The 24,212-nt window shown below is 29.3% G+C and overlaps 2 pseudogenes; both read left to right on the top strand.

The window, feature by feature from the left end:
* Positions 1–19,106: 19,106 nt before the first annotated feature.
* Positions 19,107–20,025, top strand: LOC147810022 (small subunit ribosomal RNA; annotated as a pseudogene; the record flags this gene model as incomplete).
* Positions 20,026–22,850: 2,825 nt separating this feature from the next.
* On the top strand, positions 22,851–23,681 carry LOC147810021 (small subunit ribosomal RNA; annotated as a pseudogene; the record flags this gene model as incomplete).
* Positions 23,682–24,212: the final 531 nt, after the last annotated feature.

The raw sequence follows: 24,212 nt of genomic DNA, 5'->3' as shown, positions 1-24,212 counted from the left end.
TAGAAATATTTCATGGTATGTCAAACTTAGTAATATTTTCAAACGGTTTTGACTTTGAAAAATTCAGAAGATTTTCGTACTTAGAAATATTTCATGGTATTTCAAACTTAGAAATATTTTCAAGCGGTATTGACTTTGAAAAATTCAGAAGATTTTCGTACTTAGAAATATTTCATGGAATGTCAATCTTAGAAATATTTTCAAACGGTATTGACTTTGAAAAATTCAGAAGATTTTCGTACTTAGAAATATTTCATGGTATTTCTGACTTAGTAATATTTTCAATCGGTTTTGACTTTGAATAATTCAGAAGATTTTCGTACTTAGAAATATTTCATGGTATTTCAAACTTAGTAATATTTTCAAACGGTTTTGACTTTGAAAAATTCAGAAGATTTTCGTACTTAGAAATATTTCATGGTATTTCAAACTTAGTAATATTTTCAAACGGTTTTGACTTTGAAAAATTCAGAAGATTTTCGTACTTAGAAATATTTCATGGTATGTCAAACTTAGTAATATTTTCAAACGGTTTTGACTGAAAAATTCAGAAGATTTTCGTACTTAGAAATATTTCATGGTATTTCAAACTTAGTAATATTTTCAAACGGTTTTGACTTTGAAAAATTCAGAAGATTTTCGTACTTAGAAATATTTCATGGTATTTCAAACTTAGTAATATTTTCAAACGGTTTTGACTTTGAAAAATTCAGAAGATTTTCGTACTTAGAAATATTTCATGGTATTTCAAACTTAGTAATATTTTCAAACGGTTTTGACTTTGAAAAATTCAGAAGATTTTCGTACTTAGAAATATTTCATGGTATTTCTGACTTAGTAATATTTTCAATCGGTTTTGACATTGAATAATTCAGAAGATTTTCATACTTAGAAATATTTTATGGTATGTCAAACTTAGTTATATTTTCAAACGGTTTTGACTTTGAAAAATTCAGAAGATTTTCGTACTTAGAAATATTTCATGGTATTTCAAACTTAGAAATATTTTCAATCGGTTTTGACTTTGAATAATTCAGAAGATTTTCGTACTTAGAAATATTTCATGGTATTTCAAACTTAGTAATATTTTCAAACGGTTTTGACTTCGAAAAATTCAGAAGATTTTCGTACTTAGAAATATTTCATGGTATTTCAAACTTAGTAATATTTTCAAACGGTTTTGACTTTGAAAAATTCAGAAGATTTTCGTACTTAGAAATATTTCATGGTATGTCAAACTTAGTAATATTTTCAAACGGTTTTGACTGAAAAATTCAGAAGATTTTCGTACTTAGAAATATTTCATGGTATTTCAAACTTAGTAATATTTTCAAACGGTTTTGACTTTGAAAAATTCAGAAGATTTTCGTACTTAGAAATATTTCATGGTATTTCTGACTTAGTAATATTTTCAATCGGTTTTGACTTTGAATAATTCAGAAGATTTTCGTACTTAGAAATATTTCATGGTATTTCAAACTTAGTAATATTTTCAAACGGTTTTGACTTTGAAAAATTCAGAAGATTTTCGTACTTAGAAATATTTCATGGTATTTCAAACTTAGTAATATTTTCAAACGGTTTTGACTTTGAAAAATTCAGAAGATTTTCGTACTTAGAAATATTTCATGGTATGTCAAACTTAGTAATATTTTCAAACTGTTTTGACTGAAAAATTCAGAAGATTTTCGTACTTAGAAATATTTCATGGTATTTCTGACTTAGTAATATTTTCAATCGGTTTTGACTTTGAATAATTCAGAAGATTTTCATACTTAGAAATATTTCATGGTATGTCAAACTTAGTAATATTTTCAAACGGTTTTGACTTTGAAAAATTCAGAAGATTTTCGTACTTAGAAATATTTCATGGTATGTCAAACTTAGAAATATTTTCAAGCGGTATTGACTTTGAAAAATTCAGAAGATTTTCGTACTTAGAAATATTTCATGGTATGTCAAACTTAGTAATATTTTCAAACGGTTTTGACTTTGAAAAATTCAGAAGATTTTCGTACTTAAAAATATTTCATGGTATTTCAAACTTAGTAATATTTTCAAACTGTTTTGACTTTGAAAAATTCAGAAGATTTTCGTACTTAGAAATATTTCATGGTATGTCAAACTTAGTAATATTTTCAAACGGTTTTGACTTTGAAAAATTCAGAAGATTTTCGTACTTAGAAATATTTCATGGTATTTCAAACTTAGAAATATTTTCAAGCGGTATTGACTTTGAAAAATTCAGAAGATTTTCGTACTTAGAAATATTTCATGGTATGTCAAACTTAGAAATATTTTCAAGCGGTATTGACTTTGAAAAATTCAGAAGATTTTCGTACTTAGAAATATTTCATGGTATGTCAAACTTAGTAATATTTTCAAACGGTTTTGACTTTGAAAAATTCAGAAGATTTTCGTACTTAGAAATATTTCATGGTATTTCAAACTTAGTAATATTTTCAAACGGTTTTGACTGAAAAATTCAGAAGATTTTCGTACTTAGAAATATTTCATGGTATTTCAAACTTAGTAATATTTTCAAACGGTTTTGACTTTGAAAAATTCAGAAGATTTTCGTACTTAGAAATATTTCATGGTATTTCAAACTTAGTAATATTTTCAAACGGTTTTGACTTTGAAAAATTCAGAAGATTTTCGTACTTAGAAATATTTCATGGTATTTCTGACTTAGTAATATTTTCAATCGGTTTTGACTTTGAATAATTCAGAAGATTTTCATACTTAGAAATATTTCATGGTATGTCAAACTTAGTAATATTTTCAAACGGTTTTGACTTTGAAAAATTCAGAAGATTTTCGTACTTAGAAATATTTCATGGTATTTCAAACTTAGTAATATTTTCAAACGGTTTTGACTTTGAAAAATTCAGAAGATTTTCGTACTTAGAAATATTTCATGGTATTTCAAACTTAGTAATATTTTCAAACGGTTTTGACTTTGAAAAATTCAGAAGATTTTCGTACTTAGAAATATTTCATGGTATTTCTGACTTAGTAATATTTTCAATCGGTTTTGACTTTGAATAATTCAGAAGATTTTCATACTTAGAAATATTTCATGGTATGTCAAACTTAGTAATATTTTCAAACGGTTTTGACTTTGAAAAATTCAGAAGATTTTCGTACTTAGAAATATTTCATGGTATTTCAAACTTAGAAATATTTTCAAGCGGTATTGACTTTGAAAAATTCAGAAGATTTTCGTACTTAGAAATATTTCATGGAATGTCAATCTTAGAAATATTTTCAAACGGTATTGACTTTGAAAAATTCAGAAGATTTTCGTACTTAGAAATATTTCATGGTATTTCTGACTTAGTAATATTTTCAATCGGTTTTGACTTTGAATAATTCAGAAGATTTTCGTACTTAGAAATATTTCATGGTATTTCAAACTTAGTAATATTTTCAAACGGTTTTGACTTTGAAAAATTCAGAAGATTTTCGTACTTAGAAATATTTCATGGTATTTCAAACTTAGTAATATTTTCAAACGGTTTTGACTTTGAAAAATTCAGAAGATTTTCGTACTTAGAAATATTTCATGGTATGTCAAACTTAGTAATATTTTCAAACGGTTTTGACTGAAAAATTCAGAAGATTTTCGTACTTAGAAATATTTCATGGTATTTCAAACTTAGTAATATTTTCAAACGGTTTTGACTTTGAAAAATTCAGAAGATTTTCGTACTTAGAAATATTTCATGGTATTTCAAACTTAGTAATATTTTCAAACGGTTTTGACTTTGAAAAATTCAGAAGATTTTCGTACTTAGAAATATTTCATGGTATTTCTGACTTAGTAATATTTTCAATCGGTTTTGACTTTGAATAATTCAGAAGATTTTCATACTTAGAAATATTTTATGGTATGTCAAACTTAGTTATATTTTCAAACGGTTTTGACTTTGAAAAATTCAGAAGATTTTCGTACTTAGAAATATTTCATGGTATTTCAAACTTAGAAATATTTTCAATCGGTTTTGACTTTGAATAATTCAGAAGATTTTCGTACTTAGAAATATTTCATGGTATTTCAAACTTAGTAATATTTTCAAACGGTTTTGACTTCGAAAAATTCAGAAGATTTTCGTACTTAGAAATATTTCATGGTATTTCAAACTTAGTAATATTTTCAAACGGTTTTGACTTTGAAAAATTCAGAAGATTTTCGTACTTAGAAATATTTCATGGTATGTCAAACTTAGTAATATTTTCAAACGGTTTTGACTGAAAAATTCAGAAGATTTTCGTACTTAGAAATATTTCATGGTATTTCAAACTTAGTAATATTTTCAAACGGTTTTGACTTTGAAAAATTCAGAAGATTTTCGTACTTAGAAATATTTCATGGTATTTCAAACTTAGTAATATTTTCAAACGGTTTTGACTTTGAAAAATTCAGAAGATTTTCGTACTTAGAAATATTTCATAGTATTTCTGACTTAGTAATATTTTCAATCGGTTTTGACTTTGAATAATTCAGAAGATTTTCATACTTAGAAATATTTCATGGTATGTCAAACTTAGTAATATTTTCAAACGGTTTTGACTTTGAAAAATTCAGAAGATTTTCGTACTTAGAAATATTTCATGGTATTTCAAACTTAGAAATATTTTCAAGCGGTATTGACTTTGAAAAATTCAGAAGATTTTCGTACTTAGAAATATTTCATGGTATGTCAAACTTAGAAATATTTTCAAGCGGTATTGACTTTGAAAAATTCAGAAGATTTTCGTACTTAGAAATATTTTATGGTATGTCAAACTTAGTAATATTTTCAAACGGTTTTGACTTTGAAAAATTCAGAAGATTTTCGTACTTAAAAATATTTCATGGTATTTCAAACTTAGTAATATTTTCAAACGGTTTTAAATTTGAAAAATTCAGAAGATTTTCGTACTTAGAAATATTTCATGGTATTTCAAACTTAGTAATATTTTCAAACGGTTTTGACTTTGAAAAATTCAGAAGATTTTCGTACTTAGAAATATTTCATGGTGTTTCTGACTTAGTAATATTTTCAATCGGTTTTGACTTTGAATAATTCAGAAGATTTTCGTACTTAGAAATATTTCATGGTATGTCAAACTTAGTAATATTTTCAAACGGTTTTGACTTTGAAAAATTCAGAAGATTTTCGTACTTAGAAATATTTCATGGTATTTCAAACTTAGTAATATTTTCAAACGGTTTTGACTTTGAAAAATTCAGAAGATTTTCGTACTTAGAAATATTTCATGGTATGTCAAACTTAGTAATATTTTCAAACGGTTTTGACTGAAAAATTCAGAAGATTTTCGTACTTAGAAATATTTCATGGTATTTCAAACTTAGTAATATTTTCAAACGGTTTTGACTTTGAAAAATTCAGAAGATTTTCGTACTTAGAAATATTTCATGGTATTTCAAACTTAGTAATATTTTCAAACGGTTTTGACTTTGAAAAATTCAGAAGATTTTCGTACTTAGAAATATTTCATGGTATTTCAAACTTAGTAATATTTTCAAACGGTTTTGACTTTGAAAAATTCAGAAGATTTTCGTACTTAGAAATATTTCATGGTATTTCTGACTTAGTAATATTTTCAATCGGTTTTGACTTTGAATAATTCAGAAGATTTTCATACTTAGAAATATTTTATGGTATGTCAAACTTAGTAATATTTTCAAACGGTTTTGACTTTGAAAAATTCAGAAGATTTTCGTACTTAGAAATATTTCATGGTATTTCAAACTTAGAAATATTTTCAATCGGTTTTGACTTTGAATAATTCAGAAGATTTTCGTACTTAGAAATATTTCATGGTATTTCAAACTTAGTAATATTTTCAAACGGTTTTGACTTTGAAAAATTCAGAAGATTTTCGTACTTAGAAATATTTCATGGTATTTCAAACTTAGTAATATTTTAAATCGGTTTTGACTTTGAATAATTCAGAAGATTTTCGTACTTAGAAATATTTCATGGTATGTCAAACTTAGTAATATTTTCAAACGGTTTTGACTTTGAAAAATTCAGAAGATTTTCGTACTTAGAAATATTTCATGGTATTTCAAACTTAGTAATATTTTCAAACGGTTTTGACTTTGAAAAATTCAGAAGATTTTCGTACTTAGAAATATTTCATGGTATTTCAAACTTAGTAATATTTTCAAACGGTTTTGACTTTGAAAAATTCAGAAGATTTTCGTACTTAGAAATATTTTATGGTATTTTAAACTTAGTAATATTTTCAAACGGATTTGACTTTGAAAAATTCAGAAGATTTTCGTACTTAGAAATATTTCACGGTTTTTCGAACTTAGTAATATTTTCAAACGGTTTTGACTTTGAAAAATTCCGAAGATTTTTGTACTTAGAAATATTTCATGGTATTTCAAACTTAGAAATATTTTCAAACGGTTTTGACTTTGAAAAATTCAGACGATTTTCGTACTTAGAAATAAAAAAAAGGCAAATTAAGCAATTAAAAGCACTTATGCAAAGAAACTCGAAAGATCTGTTAGACCAGACGTAAACACTTCAAATATCGTAACATTGTTGCCTAAAAACATTAGTTATTGACATTGTACTAATGAAGAAACTTTATAATATAATATAAATATAATGTTGTTCGCAACAATGTGTTTATTATCAAAATTGGTTTTAAAAGATGTATAATAATAGTTAAATTTTTAAATATTTTAATAAAAAATGTATGTAGTATAATGTATAAAAATATAATTTTTAATAATAGTTATATAATATAAATTTGATAATATAATTATATAATAATAATTTTACGTTCTTTTTTTTAATTATTTTAAATTATTTTAATATGAAATTTATATAATATGATAAATGTATAATTAATATTTTTAAATATAATTATGCAATAATAATTTTTAGTTACATTTTTTTTAAATTAGTTTTAGAGTGTTTTTTTGTCAAATTCCAATTTTTTCCGAAATTTTTCTAAGTCTCGAAAATTGTGGAAATTCTTCTAAGTCCGGCGACGGGAAGTCTGAGACGAAGCCCGAGCGAGGCCGGAAAGGCCAATATGCGTTTGCCGTTCAAATTTAAATTTCCTCGGCGAGAGGCCGGGGATGCGGATGTCGTCGGCCACAGCCCGGGAGAAAAATTCTTCGCTTGGAAAATGAACTTTGTGCGGGAATTCAGAAGATTTTCGTACTTAGAAATATTTCATGGTATTTCAAACTTAGAAATATTTTCAAGCGGTATTGACTTTGAATAATTCAGAAGATTTTCGTACTTAGAAATATTTCATGGTATTTCAAACTTAGTAATATTTTCAAACGGTTTTGACTTTGAAAAATTCAGAAGATTTTCGTACTTAGAAATATTTCATGGTATTTCAAACTTAGTAATATTTTCAAACGGTTTTGACTTTGAAAAATTCAGAAGATTTTCGTACTTAGAAATATTTCATGGTATTTCTGACTTAGTAATATTTTCAATCGGTTTTGACTTTGAATAATTCAGAAGATTTTCATACTTAGAAATATTTCATGGTATGTCAAACTTAGTAATATTTTCAAACGGTTTTGACTTTGAAAAATTCAGAAGATTTTCGTACTTAGAAATATTTCATGGTATTTCAAACTTAGAAATATTTTCAAGCGGTATTGACTTTGAAAAATTCAGAAGATTTTCGTACTTAGAAATATTTCATGGTATGTCAAACTTAGAAATATTTTCAAGCGGTATTGACTTTGAAAAATTCAGAAGATTTTCGTACTTAGAAATATTTCATGGTATGTCAAACTTAGTAATATTTTCAATCGGTTTTGACTTTGAATAATTCAGAAGATTTTCATACTTAGAAATATTTCATGGTATGTCAAACTTAGTAATATTTTCAAACGGTTTTGACTTTGAAAAATTCAGAAGATTTTCGTACTTAGAAATATTTCATGGTATTTCAAACTTAGAAATATTTTCAAGCGGTATTGACTTTGAAAAATTCAGAAGATTTTCGTACTTAGAAATATTTCATGGTATGTCAAACTTAGAAATATTTTCAAGCGGTATTGACTTTGAAAAATTCAGAAGATTTTCGTACTTAGAAATATTTCATGGTATGTCAAACTTAGTAATATTTTCAAACGGTTTTGACTTTGAAAAATTCAGAAGATTTTCGTACTTAAAAATATTTCATGGTATTTCAAACTTAGTAATATTTTCAAACGGTTTTGACTTTGAAAAATTCAGAAGATTTTCGTACTTAGAAATATTTCATGGTATTTCAAACTTAGTAATATTTTCAAACGGTTTTGACTTTGAAAAATTCAGAAGATTTTCGTACTTAGAAATATTTCATGGTATTTCTGACTTAGTAATATTTTCAATCGGTTTTGACTTTGAATAATTCAGAAGATTTTCGTACTTAGAAATATTTCATGGTATGTCAAACTTAGTAATATTTTCAAACGGTTTTGACTTTGAAAAATTCAGAAGATTTTCGTACTTAGAAATATTTCATGGTATTTCAAACTTAGTAATATTTTCAAACGGTTTTGACTTTGAAAAATTCAGAAGATTTTCGTACTTAGAAATATTTCATGGTATTTCAAACTTAGTAATATTTTCAATCGGTTTTGACTTTGAATAATTCAGAAGATTTTCATACTTAGAAATATTTCATGGTATGTCAAACTTAGTAATATTTTCAAACGGTTTTGACTTTGAAAAATTCAGAAGATTTTCGTACTTAGAAATATTTCATGGTATTTCAAACTTAGAAATATTTTCAAGCGGTATTGACTTTGAAAAATTCAGAAGATTTTCGTACTTAGAAATATTTCATGGTATGTCAAACTTAGAAATATTTTCAAGCGGTATTGACTTTGAAAAATTCAGAAGATTTTCGTACTTAGAAATATTTCATGGTATGTCAAACTTAGTAATATTTTCAAACGATTTTGACTTTGAAAAATTCAGAAGATTTTCGTACTTAGAAATATTTCATGGTATTTCAAACTTAGTAATATTTTCAAACGGTTTTGACTTTGAAAAATTTAGAAGATTTTCGTACTTAGAAATATTTCATGGTATTTCAAACTTAGTAATATTTTCAAACGGTTTTGACTTTGAAAAATTCAGAAGATTTTCGTACTTAGAAATATTTCATGGTATTTCTGACTTAGTAATATTTTAAATCGGTTTTGACTTTGAATAATTCAGAAGATTTTCGTACTTAGAAATATTTCATGGTATGTCAAACTTAGTAATATTTTCAAACGGTTTTGACTTTGAAAAATTCAGAAGATTTTCGTACTTAGAAATATTTCATGGTATTTCAAACTTAGTAATATTTTCAAACGGTTTTGACTTTGAAAAATTCAGAAGATTTTCGTACTTAGAAATATTTCATGGTATTTCAAACTTAGTAATATTTTCAAACGGTTTTGACTTTGAAAAATTCAGAAGATTTTCGTACTTAGAAATATTTTATGGTATTTTAAACTTAGTAATATTTTCAAACGGATTTGACTTTGAAAAATTCAGAAGATTTTCGTACTTAGAAATATTTCACGGTTTTTCGAACTTAGTAATATTTTCAAACGGTTTTGACTTTGAAAAATTCCGAAGATTTTTGTACTTAGAAATATTTCATGGTATTTCAAACTTAGAAATATTTTCAAACGGTTTTGACTTTGAAAAATTCAGACGATTTTCGTACTTAGAAATAAAAAAAAGGCAAATTAAGCAATTAAAAGCACTTATGCAAAGAAACTCGAAAGATCTGTTAGACCAGACGTAAACACTTCAAATATCGTAACATTGTTGCCTAAAAACATTAGTTATTGACATTGTACTAATGAAGAAACTTTATAATATAATATAAATATAATGTTGTTCGCAACAATGTGTTTATTATCAAAATTGGTTTTAAAAGATGTATAATAATAGTTAAATTTTTAAATATTTTAATAAAAAATGTATGTAGTATAATGTATAAAAATATAATTTTTAATAATAGTTATATAATATAAATTTGATAATATAATTATATAATAATAATTTTACGTTCTTTTTTTTAATTATTTTAAATTATTTTAATATGAAATTTATATAATATGATAAATGTATAATTAATATTTTTAAATATAATTATGCAATAATAATTTTTAGTTACATTTTTTTTAAATTAGTTTTAGAGTGTTTTTTTGTCAAATTCCAATTTTTTCCGAAATTTTTCTAAGTCTCGAAAATTGTGGAAATTCTTCTAAGTCCGGCGACGGGAAGTCTGAGACGAAGCCCGAGCGAGGCCGGAAAGGCCAATATGCGTTTGCCGTTCAAATTTAAATTTCCTCGGCGAGAGGCCGGGGATGCGGATGTCGTCGGCCACAGCCCGGGAGAAAAATTCTTCGCTTGGAAAATGAACTTTGTGCGGGAATTCAGAAGATTTTCGCACTTAGAAATATTTCATGGTATTTCAAACTTAGCAATAATTTCAAACGGTTTTGACTTTGAAAAGTTCAGAAGATTTTCGTACTTAGAAATATTTCATGGTATTTCGAACTTAGTAATATTTTCAAACGGTTTTGACTTTGAAAAATTCCGAAGATTTTTGTACTTAGAAATATTTCATGGTATTTCAAACTTAGAAATATTTTCAAGCGGTATTGACTTCGAAAAATTCAGAAGATTTTCCTACTTAGAAATATTTCATGGTATGTCAAACTTAGTAATATTTTCAAACGGTTTTGACTTTGAAAAATTCAGAAGATTTTCGTACTTAGAAATATTTCATGGTATTTAAAACTTAGTAATATTTTCATTCGGTTTTGACTTTGAATAATTCAGAAGATTTTCATACTTAGAAATATTTAATGGTATGTCAAACTTAGTAATATTTTCAAACGGTTTTGACTTTGAAAAATTCAGAAGATTTTCGTACTTAGAAATATTTCATGGTATTTCAAACTTAGAAATATTTTCAAGCGGTATTGACTTTGAAAAATTCAGAAGATTTTCGTACTTAGAAATATTTCATGGTATGTCAAACTTAGAAATATTTTCAAACGGTATTGACTTTGAAAAATTCAGAAGATTTTCGTACTTAGAAATATTTTATGGTATTTTAAACTTAGTTATATTTTCAAACGGTTTTGACTTTGAATAATTCAGAAGATTCTCGTACTTAGAAATATTTCATGGCATTTCAAACTTAGTAATATTTTCAAACGGTTTTGACTTTGAAAAATTCAGAAGCTTTTCGTACTTAGAAATATTTCATGGCATTTCGAACTTAGTAATATTTTCAAACGGTTTTGACTTTGAAAAATTCAGAAGATTTTCGTACTTAGAAATATTTCATGGTATTTCAAACTTAGTAATATTTTCAAACGGTTTTGACTTTGAAAAATTCAGAAGATTTTCGTACTTAGAAATATTTTATGGTATTTTAAACTTAGTAATATTTTCAAACGGATTTGACTTTGAAAAATTCAGAAGATTTTCGTACTTAGAAATATTTCACGGTTTTTCGAACTTAGTAATATTTTCAAACGGTTTTGACTTTGAAAAATTCCGAAGATTTTTGTACTTAGAAATATTTCATGGTATTTCAAACTTAGAAATATTTTCAAACGGTTTTGACTTTGAAAAATTCAGACGATTTTCGTACTTAGAAATAAAAAAAAGGCAAATTAAGCAATTAAAAGCACTTATGCAAAGAAACTCGAAAGATCTGTTAGACCAGACGTAAACACTTCAAATATCGTAACATTGTTGCCTAAAAACATTAGTTATAGACATTGTACTAATGAAGAAACTTTATAATATAATATAAATATAATGTTGTTCGCAACAATGTGTTTATTATCAAAATTGGTTTTAAAAGATGTATAATAATAGTTAAATTTTAAAATATTTTAATAAAAAATGTATGTAATATAATGTATAAAAATATAATTTTTAATAATAGTTATATAATATAAATTTGATAATATAATTATATAATAATAATTTTACGTTCTTTTTTTTAATTATTTTAAATTATTTTAATATGAAATTTATATAATATGATAAATGTATATAAATAATATTTTTAAATATAATTATGTAATAATAATTTTTAGTTACATTTTTTTTAAATTAGTTTTAGAGTGTTTTTTTGTCAAAGTCCAATTTTTTCCGAAATTTTTCTAAGTCTCGAAAATTGTGGAAATTCTTCTAAGTCCGGCGACGGGAAGTCTGAGACGAAGCCCGAGCGATTCCGGAAAGGCCAATATGCGTTTGCCGTTCAAATTTAAATTTCCTCGGCAAGAGGCCGGGGATGCGGACGTCGTCGGCCACAGCCCGGGAGAAAAATTCTTCGCTTGGAAAATGAACTTTGTGCGGGAATTCAGAAGATTTTCGCACTTAGAAATATTTCATGGTATTTCAAACTTAGCAATAATTTCAAACGGTTTTGACTTTGAAAAGTTCAGAAGATTTTCGTACTTAGAAATATTTCATGGTATTTCGAACTTAGTAATATTTTCAAACGGTTTTGACTTTGAAAAATTCCGAAGATTTTTGTACTTAGAAATATTTCATGGTATTTCAAACTTAGAAATATTTTCAAGCGGTATTGACTTCGAAAAATTCAGAAGATTTTCCTACTTAGAAATATTTCATGGTATGTCAAACTTAGTAATATTTTCAAACGGTTTTGACTTTGAAAAATTCAGAAGATTTTCGTACTTAGAAATATTTCATGGTATTTAAAACTTAGTAATATTTTCATTCGGTTTTGACTTTGAATAATTCAGAAGATTTTCATACTTAGAAATATTTAATGGTATGTCAAACTTAGTAATATTTTCAAACGGTTTTGACTTTGAAAAATTCAGAAGATTTTCGTACTTAGAAATATTTCATGGTATTTCAAACTTAGAAATATTTTCAAGCGGTATTGACTTTGAAAAATTCAGAAGATTTTCGTACTTAGAAATATTTCATGGTATGTCAAACTTAGAAATATTTTCAAACGGTATTGACTTTGAAAAATTCAGAAGATTTTCGTACTTAGAAATATTTTATGGTATTTTAAACTTAGTTATATTTTCAAACGGTTTTGACTTTGAATAATTCAGAAGATTCTCGTACTTAGAAATATTTCATGGCATTTCAAACTTAGTAATATTTTCAAACGGTTTTGACTTTGAAAAATTCAGAAGCTTTTCGTACTTAGAAATATTTCATGGCATTTCGAACTTAGTAATATTTTCAAACGGTTTTGACTTTGAAAAATTCAGAAGATTTTCGTACTTAGAAATATTTCATGGTATTTCAAACTTAGTAATATTTTCAAACGGTTTTGACTTTGAAAAATTCAGAAGATTTTCGTACTTAGAAATATTTTATGGTATTTTAAACTTAGTAATATTTTCAAACGGATTTGACTTTGAAAAATTCAGAAGATTTTCGTACTTAGAAATATTTCACGGTTTTTCGAACTTAGTAATATTTTCAAACGGTTTTGACTTTGAAAAATTCCGAAGATTTTTGTACTTAGAAATATTTCATGGTATTTCAAACTTAGAAATATTTTCAAACGGTTTTGACTTTGAAAAATTCAGACGATTTTCGTACTTAGAAATAAAAAAAAGGCAAATTAAGCAATTAAAAGCACTTATGCAAAGAAACTCGAAAGATCTGTTAGACCAGACGTAAACACTTCAAATATCGTAACATTGTTGCCTAAAAACATTAGTTATAGACATTGTACTAATGAAGAAACTTTATAATATAATATAAATATAATGTTGTTCGCAACAATGTGTTTATTATCAAAATTGGTTTTAAAAGATGTATAATAATAGTTAAATTTTAAAATATTTTAATAAAAAATGTATGTAATATAATGTATAAAAATATAATTTTTAATAATAGTTATATAATATAAATTTGATAATATAATTATATAATAATAATTTTACGTTCTTTTTTTTAATTATTTTAAATTATTTTAATATGAAATTTATATAATATGATAAATGTATATAAATAATATTTTTAAATATAATTATGTAATAATAATTTTTAGTTACATTTTTTTTAAATTAGTTTTAGAGTGTTTTTTTGTCAAAGTCCAATTTTTTCCGAAATTTTTCTAAGTCTCGAAAATTGTGGAAATTCTTCTAAGTCCGGCGACGGGAAGTCTGAGACGAAGCCCGAGCGATTCCGGAAAGGCCAATATGCGTTTGCCGTTCAAATTTAAATTTCCTCGGCAAGAGGCCGGGGATGCGGACGTCGTCGGCCACAGCCCGGGAGAAAAATTCTTCGCTTGGAAAATGAACTTTGTGCGGGAATTCAGAAGATTTTCGCACTTAGAAATATTTCATGGTATTTCAAACTTAGTAATATTTTCAAACGGTTTTGACTTTGAAAAATTCAGAAGATTTTCGTACTTAGAAATATTTCATGGTATTTCAAACTTAGTAATATTTTCAAACGGTTTTGACTTTGAAAAATTCAGAAGATTTTCGTACTTAGAAATATTTCATGGTATTTCTGACTTAGTAATATTTTCAATCGGTTTTGACTTTGAATAATTCAGAAGATTTTCATACTTAGAAATATTTCATGGTATGTCAAACTTAGTAATATTTTCAAACGGTTTTGACTTTGAAAAATTCAGAAGATTTTCGTACTTAGAAATATTTCATGGTATTTAAAACTTAGTAATATTTTCATTCGGTTTTGACTTTGAATAATTCAGAAGATTTTCATACTTAGAAATATTTAATGGTATGTCAAACTTAGTAATATTTTCAAACGGTTTTGACTTTGAAAAATTCAGAAGATTTTCGTACTTAGAAATATTTCATGGTATTTCAAACTTAGAAATATTTTCAAGCGGTATTGACTTTGAAAAATTCAGAAGATTTTCGTACTTAGAAATATTTCATGGTATGTCAAACTTAGAAATATTTTCAAACGGTATTGACTTTGAAAAATTCAGAAGATTTTCGTACTTAGAAATATTTTATGGTATTTTAAACTTAGTTATATTTTCAAACGGTTTTGACTTTGAATAATTCAGAAGATTCTCGTACTTAGAAATATTTCATGGCATTTCAAACTTAGTAATATTTTCAAACGGTTTTGACTTTGAAAAATTCAGAAGCTTTTCGTACTTAGAAATATTTCATGGCATTTCGAACTTAGTAATATTTTCAAACGGTTTTGACTTTGAAAAATTCAGAAGATTTTCGTACTTAGAAATATTTCATGGTATTTCAAACTTAGTAATATTTTCAAACGGTTTTGACTTTGAAAAATTCAGAAGATTTTCGTACTTAGAAATATTTTATGGTATTTTAAACTTAGTAATATTTTCAAACGGATTTGACTTTGAAAAATTCAGACGATTTTCGTACTTAGAAATAAAAAAAAGGCAAATTAAGCAATTAAAAGCACTTATGCAAAGAAACTCGAAAGATCTGTTAGACCAGACGTAAACACTTCAAATATCGTAACATTGTTGCCTAAAAACATTAGTTATAGACATTGTACTAATGAAGAAACTTTATAATATAATATAAATATAATGTTGTTCGCAACAATGTGTTTATTATCAAAATTGGTTTTAAAAGATGTATAATAATAGTTAAATTTTAAAATATTTTAATAAAAAATGTATGTAATATAATGTATAAAAATATAATTTTTAATAATAGTTATATAATATAAATTTGATAATATAATTATATAATAATAATTTTACGTTCTTTTTTTTAATTATTTTAAATTATTTTAATATGAAATTTATATAATATGATAAATGTATATAAATAATATTTTTAAATATAATTATGTAATAATAATTTTTAGTTACATTTTTTTTAAATTAGTTTTAGAGTGTTTTTTTGTCAAAGTCCAATTTTTTCCGAAATTTTTCTAAGTCTCGAAAATTGTGGAAATTCTTCTAAGTCCGGCGACGGGAAGTCTGAGACGAAGCCCGAGCGATTCCGGAAAGGCCAATATGCGTTTGCCGTTCAAATTTAAATTTCCTCGGCAAGAGGCCGGGGATGCGGACGTCGTCGGCCACAGCCCGGGAGAAAAATTCTTCGCTTGGAAAATGAACTTTGTGCGGGAATTCAGAAGATTTTCGCACTTAGAAATATTTCATGGTATTTCAAACTTAGTAATATTTTCAAACGGTTTTGACTTTGAAAAATTCAGAAGATTTTCGTACTTAGAAATATTTCATGGTATTTCAAACTTAGTAATATTTTCAAACGGTTTTGACTTTGAAAAATTCAGAAGATTTTCGTACTTAGAAATATTTCATGGTATTTCTGACTTAGTAATATTTTCAATCGGTTTTGACTTTGAATAATTCAGAAGATTTTCATACTTAGAAATATTTCATGGTATGTCAAACTTAGTAATATTTTCAAACGGTTTTGACTTTGAAAAATTCAGAAGATTTTCGTACTTAGAAATATTTCATGGTATTTCTGACTTAGTAATATTTTCAAACGGTTTTGACTTTGAAAAATTCAGAAGATTTTTCGTACTTAGAAATATTTCATGGTATTTCAAACTTAGTAATATTTTCAAACGGTTTTGACTATGAAAAATTCAGAAGATTTTCGTACTTAGAAATATTTCATTGTATTTCAAACTTAGTAATATTTTCAAACGGTTTTAACTTTGAAAATTCAGAAGATTTTCGTACATAGAAATATTTTATGGTATTTCAAACTTAGTAATATTTTCAAACGGTTTTGACTTTGAAAAATTATGAAGATTTTCGTTCTTAGAAATATTTCATGGTATTTCAAACTTAGTAATATTTTCAAACGGTTTTGACTTTGAAAAATTCAGAAGATTATCGTACTTAGAAATATTTCATGGTATTTCAAACTTAGAAATATTTTCAAGCGGTATTGACTTTGAAAAATTCAGAAGATTTTCGTACTTAGAAATATTTCATGGTATGTCAAACTTAGTAATATTTTCAAACGGTTTTGACTTTGAAAAAATCAGAAGATTTTCGTACTTAGAAATATTTTATGGTATTTTAAACTTAGTTATATTTTCAAACGGTTTTGACTTTGAAAAATTCAGAAGATTTTCGTACTTAGAAATATTTTATGGTATTTTAAACTTTAGTTATATTTTCAAACGGTTTTGACTTTGAAAAATTCAGAAGATTTTCGTACTTAGAAATATTTCATGGTATTTCAAACTTAGAAATATTTTCAAGCGGTATTGACTTTGAAAAATTCAGAAGATTTTCGTACTTAGAAATATTTCATGGTATGTCAAACTTAGTAATATTTTCAAACGGTTTTGTCTTTGAAAAATTCAGAAGATTTTCGTACTTAGAAATATTTCATGGTATTTCAAACTTAGTAATATTTTCAAACGGTTTTGACTTTGAAAAGTTCAGAAGATTTTCGTACTTAGAAATATTTCATGGTATTTCAAACTTAGTAATATTTTCAAACGGTTTTGACTTTGAAAAATTCAGAAGATTTTCGTACTTAGAAATATTTCATGGTATTTCTGACTTAGTAATATTTTCAAACGGTTTTGACTTTGAAAAATTCAGAAGATTTTCGTACTTAGAAATATTTCATGGCATTTCAAACTTAGTAATATTTTAAAACGGTTTTGACTTTGAAAAATTCAGAAGATTTTCGTACTTAGAAATATTTTATGGTATTTTAAACTTAGTTATATTTTCAAACGGTTTTGACTTTGAAAAATTCAGAAGATTTTCGTACATAGAAATATTTCATGGTATTTCAAACTTAGAAATATTTTCAAGCGGTATTGACTTTGAAAAATTCAGAAGATTTTCGTACGTAGAAATAAAAAAAAGGCAAATTAAGCAATTAAAAGCACTTATGCAAAGGAACTCGAAAGATCTGTTAGACCAGACGTAAACACTTCAAATATCGTAACATTGTTGCCTAAAAACATTAGTTATTGACATTGTACTAATGAAGAAACTTTATAATATAATATAATTATAATGTTATTCGCAACAATGTGTTTATTATCAAAATTGGTTTTAAAAGATGTATAATAATAGTTAAATTTTAAAATATTTTAATAAAAAATGTATGTAATATAATGTATAAAAATATAATTTTTAATAATAGTTATATAATATAAATTCGATAATATAATTATATAATAATAATTTTACGTTCTTTTTTTTTAATTATTTTAAATTATTTTAATATGAAATTTATATAATATGATAAATGTATATAAATAATATTTTTAAATATAATTATGTAATAATAATTTTTAGTTACATTTTTTTTAAATTAGTTTTAGAGTGTTTTTTTGTCAAAGTCCAATTTTTTCCGAAATTTTTCTAAGTCTCGAAAATTGTGGAAATTCTTCTAAGTCCGGCGACGGGAAGTCTGAGACGAAGCCCGAGCGAGGCCGGAAAGGCCAATATGCGTTTGCCGTTCAAATTTAAATTTCCTCGACGAGAGGCCGGGGATGCGGACGTCGACGGCCACCACCCGGGAGAAAAATCTTTCGCTTGGAACATGAACTTTGTGCGGGACTATACATGTGAGGCACAGTGAGCGTGTCTCAAGAAACGTAACGCTCTCGTCTCGACAAGGGCGAGGGCTCGCCTCACGGAAACAAAAGGTCTCGGCTTTTCAGTGAGTGGCTCGGACGTCTTTCCGTAGCCGCGCCAGCCTTGACCTTTGTGCGGCATAGTGAGCGTTTAAGATACGCAGTGCTCTCGTCTCGACACAGACGGGGGTTGCCTCACAGAAAGCGACGGCCTCGGCTATTCAGTAGCAGCTCGGACAGTAGTTTGTAGCCGCGTGGAGACTGAACAGTGATGGAAGCATTTACGAGGTTTTCTGCAGTTTGTTCCGGCGCGAGCACGACTCTCGACGGCAGAGCACTCTCGCGTCCAGGCGTTGACGCCAAGGGGGACGCAGTGAGTCTCGAACCGACTAGAGGAAGAAGGCTCTAGTTCGATCTGTGTGAACGGGGACCCGGCCGTCATGCCGGGTCCGGCGCTCTCGCCAGCCGGGGGCTCCACCACCTCTGAGATTCGAAGCGCCGCTTCGAACGCTCGCTGAACGTGAAAGTAACCTGGTTGGTCCTGCCAGTAGTCAAATGCTTGTATCAAAGACGGAGGGAAAGTCTGCTGCGGCCGCAGCGGTACCTCCAGCTCCAAAAGCGTATATTGAAGTTGTTGCTGTTAAAAAGCTCATAGTTGGATCTTTGTTCCAGACGGGTGGTCCGCCCACCGGTGGTCACTGCCAGTTCTGAGCATTGCCGCCGAAATTGTCTGATGATCTTTACCGGTTGTCGTTCGGTTTCGGCAATTTTACTTTGAAAAAATTAGAGTGCTCAAAGTATGCATGACGCATGAATAATGGTGCATGGAATAATGGAATAGGACCTCGGTTCTATTTTGTTGGTTTTCGGAACACGAGGTAATGATTAAGAGGGACAGACGGGGGCATTCGTATTGCGACGCTAGAGGTGAAATTCTTGGACCGTCGCAAGACGAACTACTGCGAAAGCATTTGCCAAGAATGTTTCCATTAATCAAGAACGAAAGTTAGAGGTTCGAAGGCGATCAATTACCGCCCTAGTTCTAACCATAAACGATGCCAGCCACCGATCCGGCTGTGTTCCTCAAATGACACGCCGGGCAACTTCCGGGAAACCAAAGCTTTTGGGTTCCGGGGGAAGTATGGTTGCAAAGCTGAAACTTAAAGGAATTGACGGAAGGGCACTACCAGGAGCAAGGGTACATATCTGCCTTGAACGAGGAATTCCCAGTAAGCACGAGTCATCAGGTCGTGTTGATTACGTCCCTGCCCTTTGTGCAAACCGCCCGTCGCAACATCCGATGGAATGATTTAGTGAGGTCTTCGAACTGGCGCTCGGACTGACCTCCGGGTCGAGCCGGCGTGTCGGAAAGTTGATCAAACTTGGTCATTATGAGGAAGTTAACGCGCAACAAGGTTTCCGTAGTGAACCTGCGGAAGGACAATTAAAGATGGGTGCCAGTAGGCTCCGACATCGGCCTACGCCCGGGGATCCTTTACGAGCGATCCCCGCCTCGAACGCAACTGTCAGTGCTGTGTGGGCGTGCCTGTTTCCCGGCCCTTCGATTTGGGCAAGAGGGAGGTCCTTTGCAGGGCTAGGCTTGAAGAGGGTGCTCGACGTGAGAGAGCTCCCCGCCCCGTTGGTGCCGACGCATTTTCCTCCTTTTCGGAGGAAAACTCTTGATTTGAAACTCTCGAACGCAAAACGGCTGTAGTCGCGTCGATGGGCAAAGTTAGCCGGGGCGTACATCCGTTCCTTGCGGGAGGACTACCCCGGCGACGAGGCCTGTTCGATTTGGAGCACTCAAGAGGGCGCCTAGACCGCGCGCTCTCGGCTCTGAGTCCAAACCCTTTGGGTGTGATGCACGGGTGCCAAATCGTCTGTAGACGACTTAGGTACTAGACTGGGTGTTGTACGTAATAGAGCAGCTACCATACTGCGATCTATTGAGACCCGTCCTCTTACCAGAAGGTTTGTAAAGCTTTTTTCAAGCTTTAAAACCTTTGAAAAAAATTTTTCTTGTAAGTTTTTTATTTGATCGTGTGTGCGAATTTCAAAATTATTTTTTCTTTCTTTATAAGTTTTCCGTTGATCGTGTGTGCGAATTTCATAATATTTTTTTCTTTCTTCATGTCTTCCGTTGATCGTGTGTGCGAATTTCTCATTTGTTTTTTTTTTTCTTCCTGTCTTTCCTTGATCGTGTGTGCGAATTTCAAATTTTTTTTTCTTTCTTCCTAAGTCTTCCGTTGATCGTGTGTGCGAATTTCACAAATTTTTTTTTCTTCATGTCTTTCCTTGATCGTGTGTGCGAATTTCTAAATTTTTGTTTCTTTCATGTGTTTCGTTGATCGTGTGTGCGAATTTCTCAATTTTTTTTTCTTCATGTCATATTTGATCGTGTGTGCGAATTTCTCAATTGTTTTTTTTTCTTCCTGTCTTTCCTTGATCGTGTGTGCGAATTTCAAATTTTTTTTTCTTTCTTCCTAAGTCTTCCGTTGATCGTGTGTGCGAATTTCTCAATTTTTTTTCTTCATGTCTTTCCTTGATCATGTGTGCGAATTTCTATGTTTTTTTTCATTCTTCGTCTTTCGTTGATCGTGTGTGCGAATTTCACACTTTTTTTTTCCCTTTCTTCACAAGTCTTCCGTTGATCGTGTGTGCAAATTTCACAATTTTTTTCTTTCTTCATAAGTCTTCCGTTGATCGTGTGTGCGAAATTCTCAATTCGTTTTTTTCTTCATGTCTTTTGTTGATCATGTGTGCAAATTTCAAAAATAAGATTTTCTTTTTACTTTGAAATATTTTCAAAATGTTTTGGACTTCGAATAATTCTGAAGCTTTTCCCACTTAGAAAAATTTCATGGTATTTCAAAGTTAGCAATATTTTCGAATGGTTTTGACTTTGAAAAATTCAGAAGATTTTCGTACTTAGAAATATTTTACTGTATTTCAAAGTTTGTAATCTTTTCAAACGGTTTTGACTTTGAAAAATTCAGAAGAGTTTTGTACTTAGAAATATTTCATGGAATTTCACACATAGTAATATTTTCAAACGGTTTTGACTTTGAAAAATTCAGAAGATTTTCGTACTTAGAAATATTTCATGGTATATCAAAATTAGTAATTTTTTCAAACGGTTTTGACTTTTAAAAATTCAGAAGATTTTCGTACTTAGAAATATTTTATGGTATTTCAAACTTAGAAATATTTTCAAACGGTTATGACTTTGAAAAATTCAGAAGATTTTCGTACTTAGAAATATTTTACTGTATTTCAAAGTTTGTAATCTTTTCAAACGGTTTTGACTTTGAAAAATTCAGAAGAGTTTCGTACTTAGAAATATTTCATGGAATTTCACACATAGTAATATTTTCAAACGGTTTTGACTTTGAAAAATTCAGAAGATTTTCGTACTTGGAAATATTTCATGGTATATAAAAATTAGTAATTTTTTCAAACGGTTTTGACTTTTAAAAATTCAGAAGATTTTCGTACTTAGAAATATTTCATGGTATTTCAAACTTAGAAATATTTTCAAACGGTTATGACTTTGAAAAATTCAGAAGATTTTCGTACTTAGAAATATTTCATGGTATTTTAAACTTAGTAAGGGGAAAGCATTTGACTACTGGCTACTATATTTTTCCTCTTTTTACCCTTCCACCAAACGACTACAGGCCAACTTTTACCTAAACCAATTACTTACTGGAGAGTTTGTTTGTTTACTGTTTGTCTTACTGTTTGGAGAATACCAAAATAGACTTTTCAATAAAAACCCAAATTGTACCTACTGTGGGGACAATCAGACAATCGAACACTTGATCTTGAACTGCCCACACTTCCAGACACTCCGTGAAAACCATTTTGCAGTACAAATTTTGCACCAATGCTTTGCTAAGTTGGTCTGTAGAAACATAGTTAAACAAATTATAAAGGTAACATTGGAGGACACTCTGAACCAAATTTAACTATGCTCGGAGCCTGCGAACACTATTGCTGGTGTCTTGTGTATCTATCTAATTTCATTTTAAACTTCTCTACGTTTTAACTTGTATTGTGTTTATAAATTTTTAATTTAGCAAGCATTGTTTTTATCAACTTTTAACTGATTGTTTTGATTCTTAACTTGTTCTGCATTTTAACCTCTTTATCGAATTTTAACTTCTATATTTTATCACTGTTTTGCATGTTCCTGCAAAGTTTTAACATTTATCGGTTTTTGGGTGATTTTGTGTTTTTTTTTTTTCTTTTTTTTTTATTTAACCTTTTTACTACTTTATTATTTTATTTGGTTTTAACTTGTTTTATAGAATTGTACTGAACATTATTTTAGATATTCAGATTTTTATATTCACTGTTTATGTAACTTTTAGAGATTTACCTATTTTTAATGTATCATATGTGTATGTATCAACTCTCGTATGCCCTAAAATAGGGCGGGGCGAGATAAGAATAAACTATGACGCATGAATAATCTTGCATAGAATAATGGAATAGGACCTCGGTTCTATTTTGTTGGTTTTCGGAACACGAGGTAATGATTAAGAGGGACAGACGGGGGCATTCGTATTGCGACGCTAGAGGTGAAATTCCTGGACCGTCGCAAGACGAACTACTGCGAAAGCATTTGCCAAGAATGTTTCCATTAATCAAGAACGAAAGTTAGAGGTTCGAAGGCGATCAAATACCGCCCTAGTTCTAACCATAAACGATGCCAGCCACCGATCCGGCTGTGTTCCTCAAAGGACACGCCGGGCAGCTTCCGGGAAACCAAAGCTTTTTGGTACCGGGGGAAGTATGGTTGCAAAGCTGAAACTTAAAGGAATTGACGGAAGGGCACTACAGGAATAATGGTAAATATCTGCCTTGAACAAGGAATTCCCAGTAAGCAAGAGTCATCAGCTCGTGTTGATTACGTCCCTGCCCTTTGTGCAAACCGCCCGTCGCAACATCCGATGGAATGATTTAGTAAAGTCCTCGGACTGGCACTCGGACTGACCTCCGGGTCGAGCCGGCGTGCCGGAAAGTTGATCGAACTTGATCATTAAGAGGAAGTTAACGCGTAACAAGGTTTCCGTAGGTGAACCTGCGGAAGGACAATTAAAGATGGGTGCCAGTAGGCTCCGACATCGGCCTACACCCGGGGATCCTTCACTGGCGATCCCCGCCTCGAACGCAATTGTCAGTGCCGTGTGGGCGTGCCTATTTCCCTGCCCTTCGTCCTGGGGAAGAGGGAGGTCCTATGCAGGGCTAGGCTTGAAGAGGGTGCTCGACCTGAGAGAGATCCCCGCCCCGTTGGTGCCGACGCATTTTCCACCTTCTCGGAGGAAAACTCTTGATTTGAAACTCTCGAACGCAAAACGACTCTAGTCTCTGAATGTGATTGGCGCAATGTGGGTTCATTTGGTACACGTGGTTGGTAAATTTTTGGTACATGAGGTGGGTCGAATGACCAATAGTGCGAAGATGCCATCTGTGGCATAATGACTGAACGCCCTCAGTCAGAATCCTTTTTAGTTAGTCATCAGGGGACCGTCGTGATTTTTCTTCATGTCTTATTTGATCGTGTGTGCGAATTTCACAATTTTTTTTTCTTCATGTCTTTCCTTGATCGTGTGTGCGAATTTCTCATTT

Source organism: Parasteatoda tepidariorum, chromosome 5 (assembly GCF_982258835.1).
Source record: "Parasteatoda tepidariorum strain Cologne lab strain chromosome 5, Ptep-v5.0, whole genome shotgun sequence".
NCBI lineage: Eukaryota > Metazoa > Arthropoda > Arachnida > Araneae > Theridiidae > Parasteatoda > Parasteatoda tepidariorum.
Note: the sequence above shows the minus strand (reverse complement) of the source record. Positions and strands in the feature narration are given on the sequence as shown.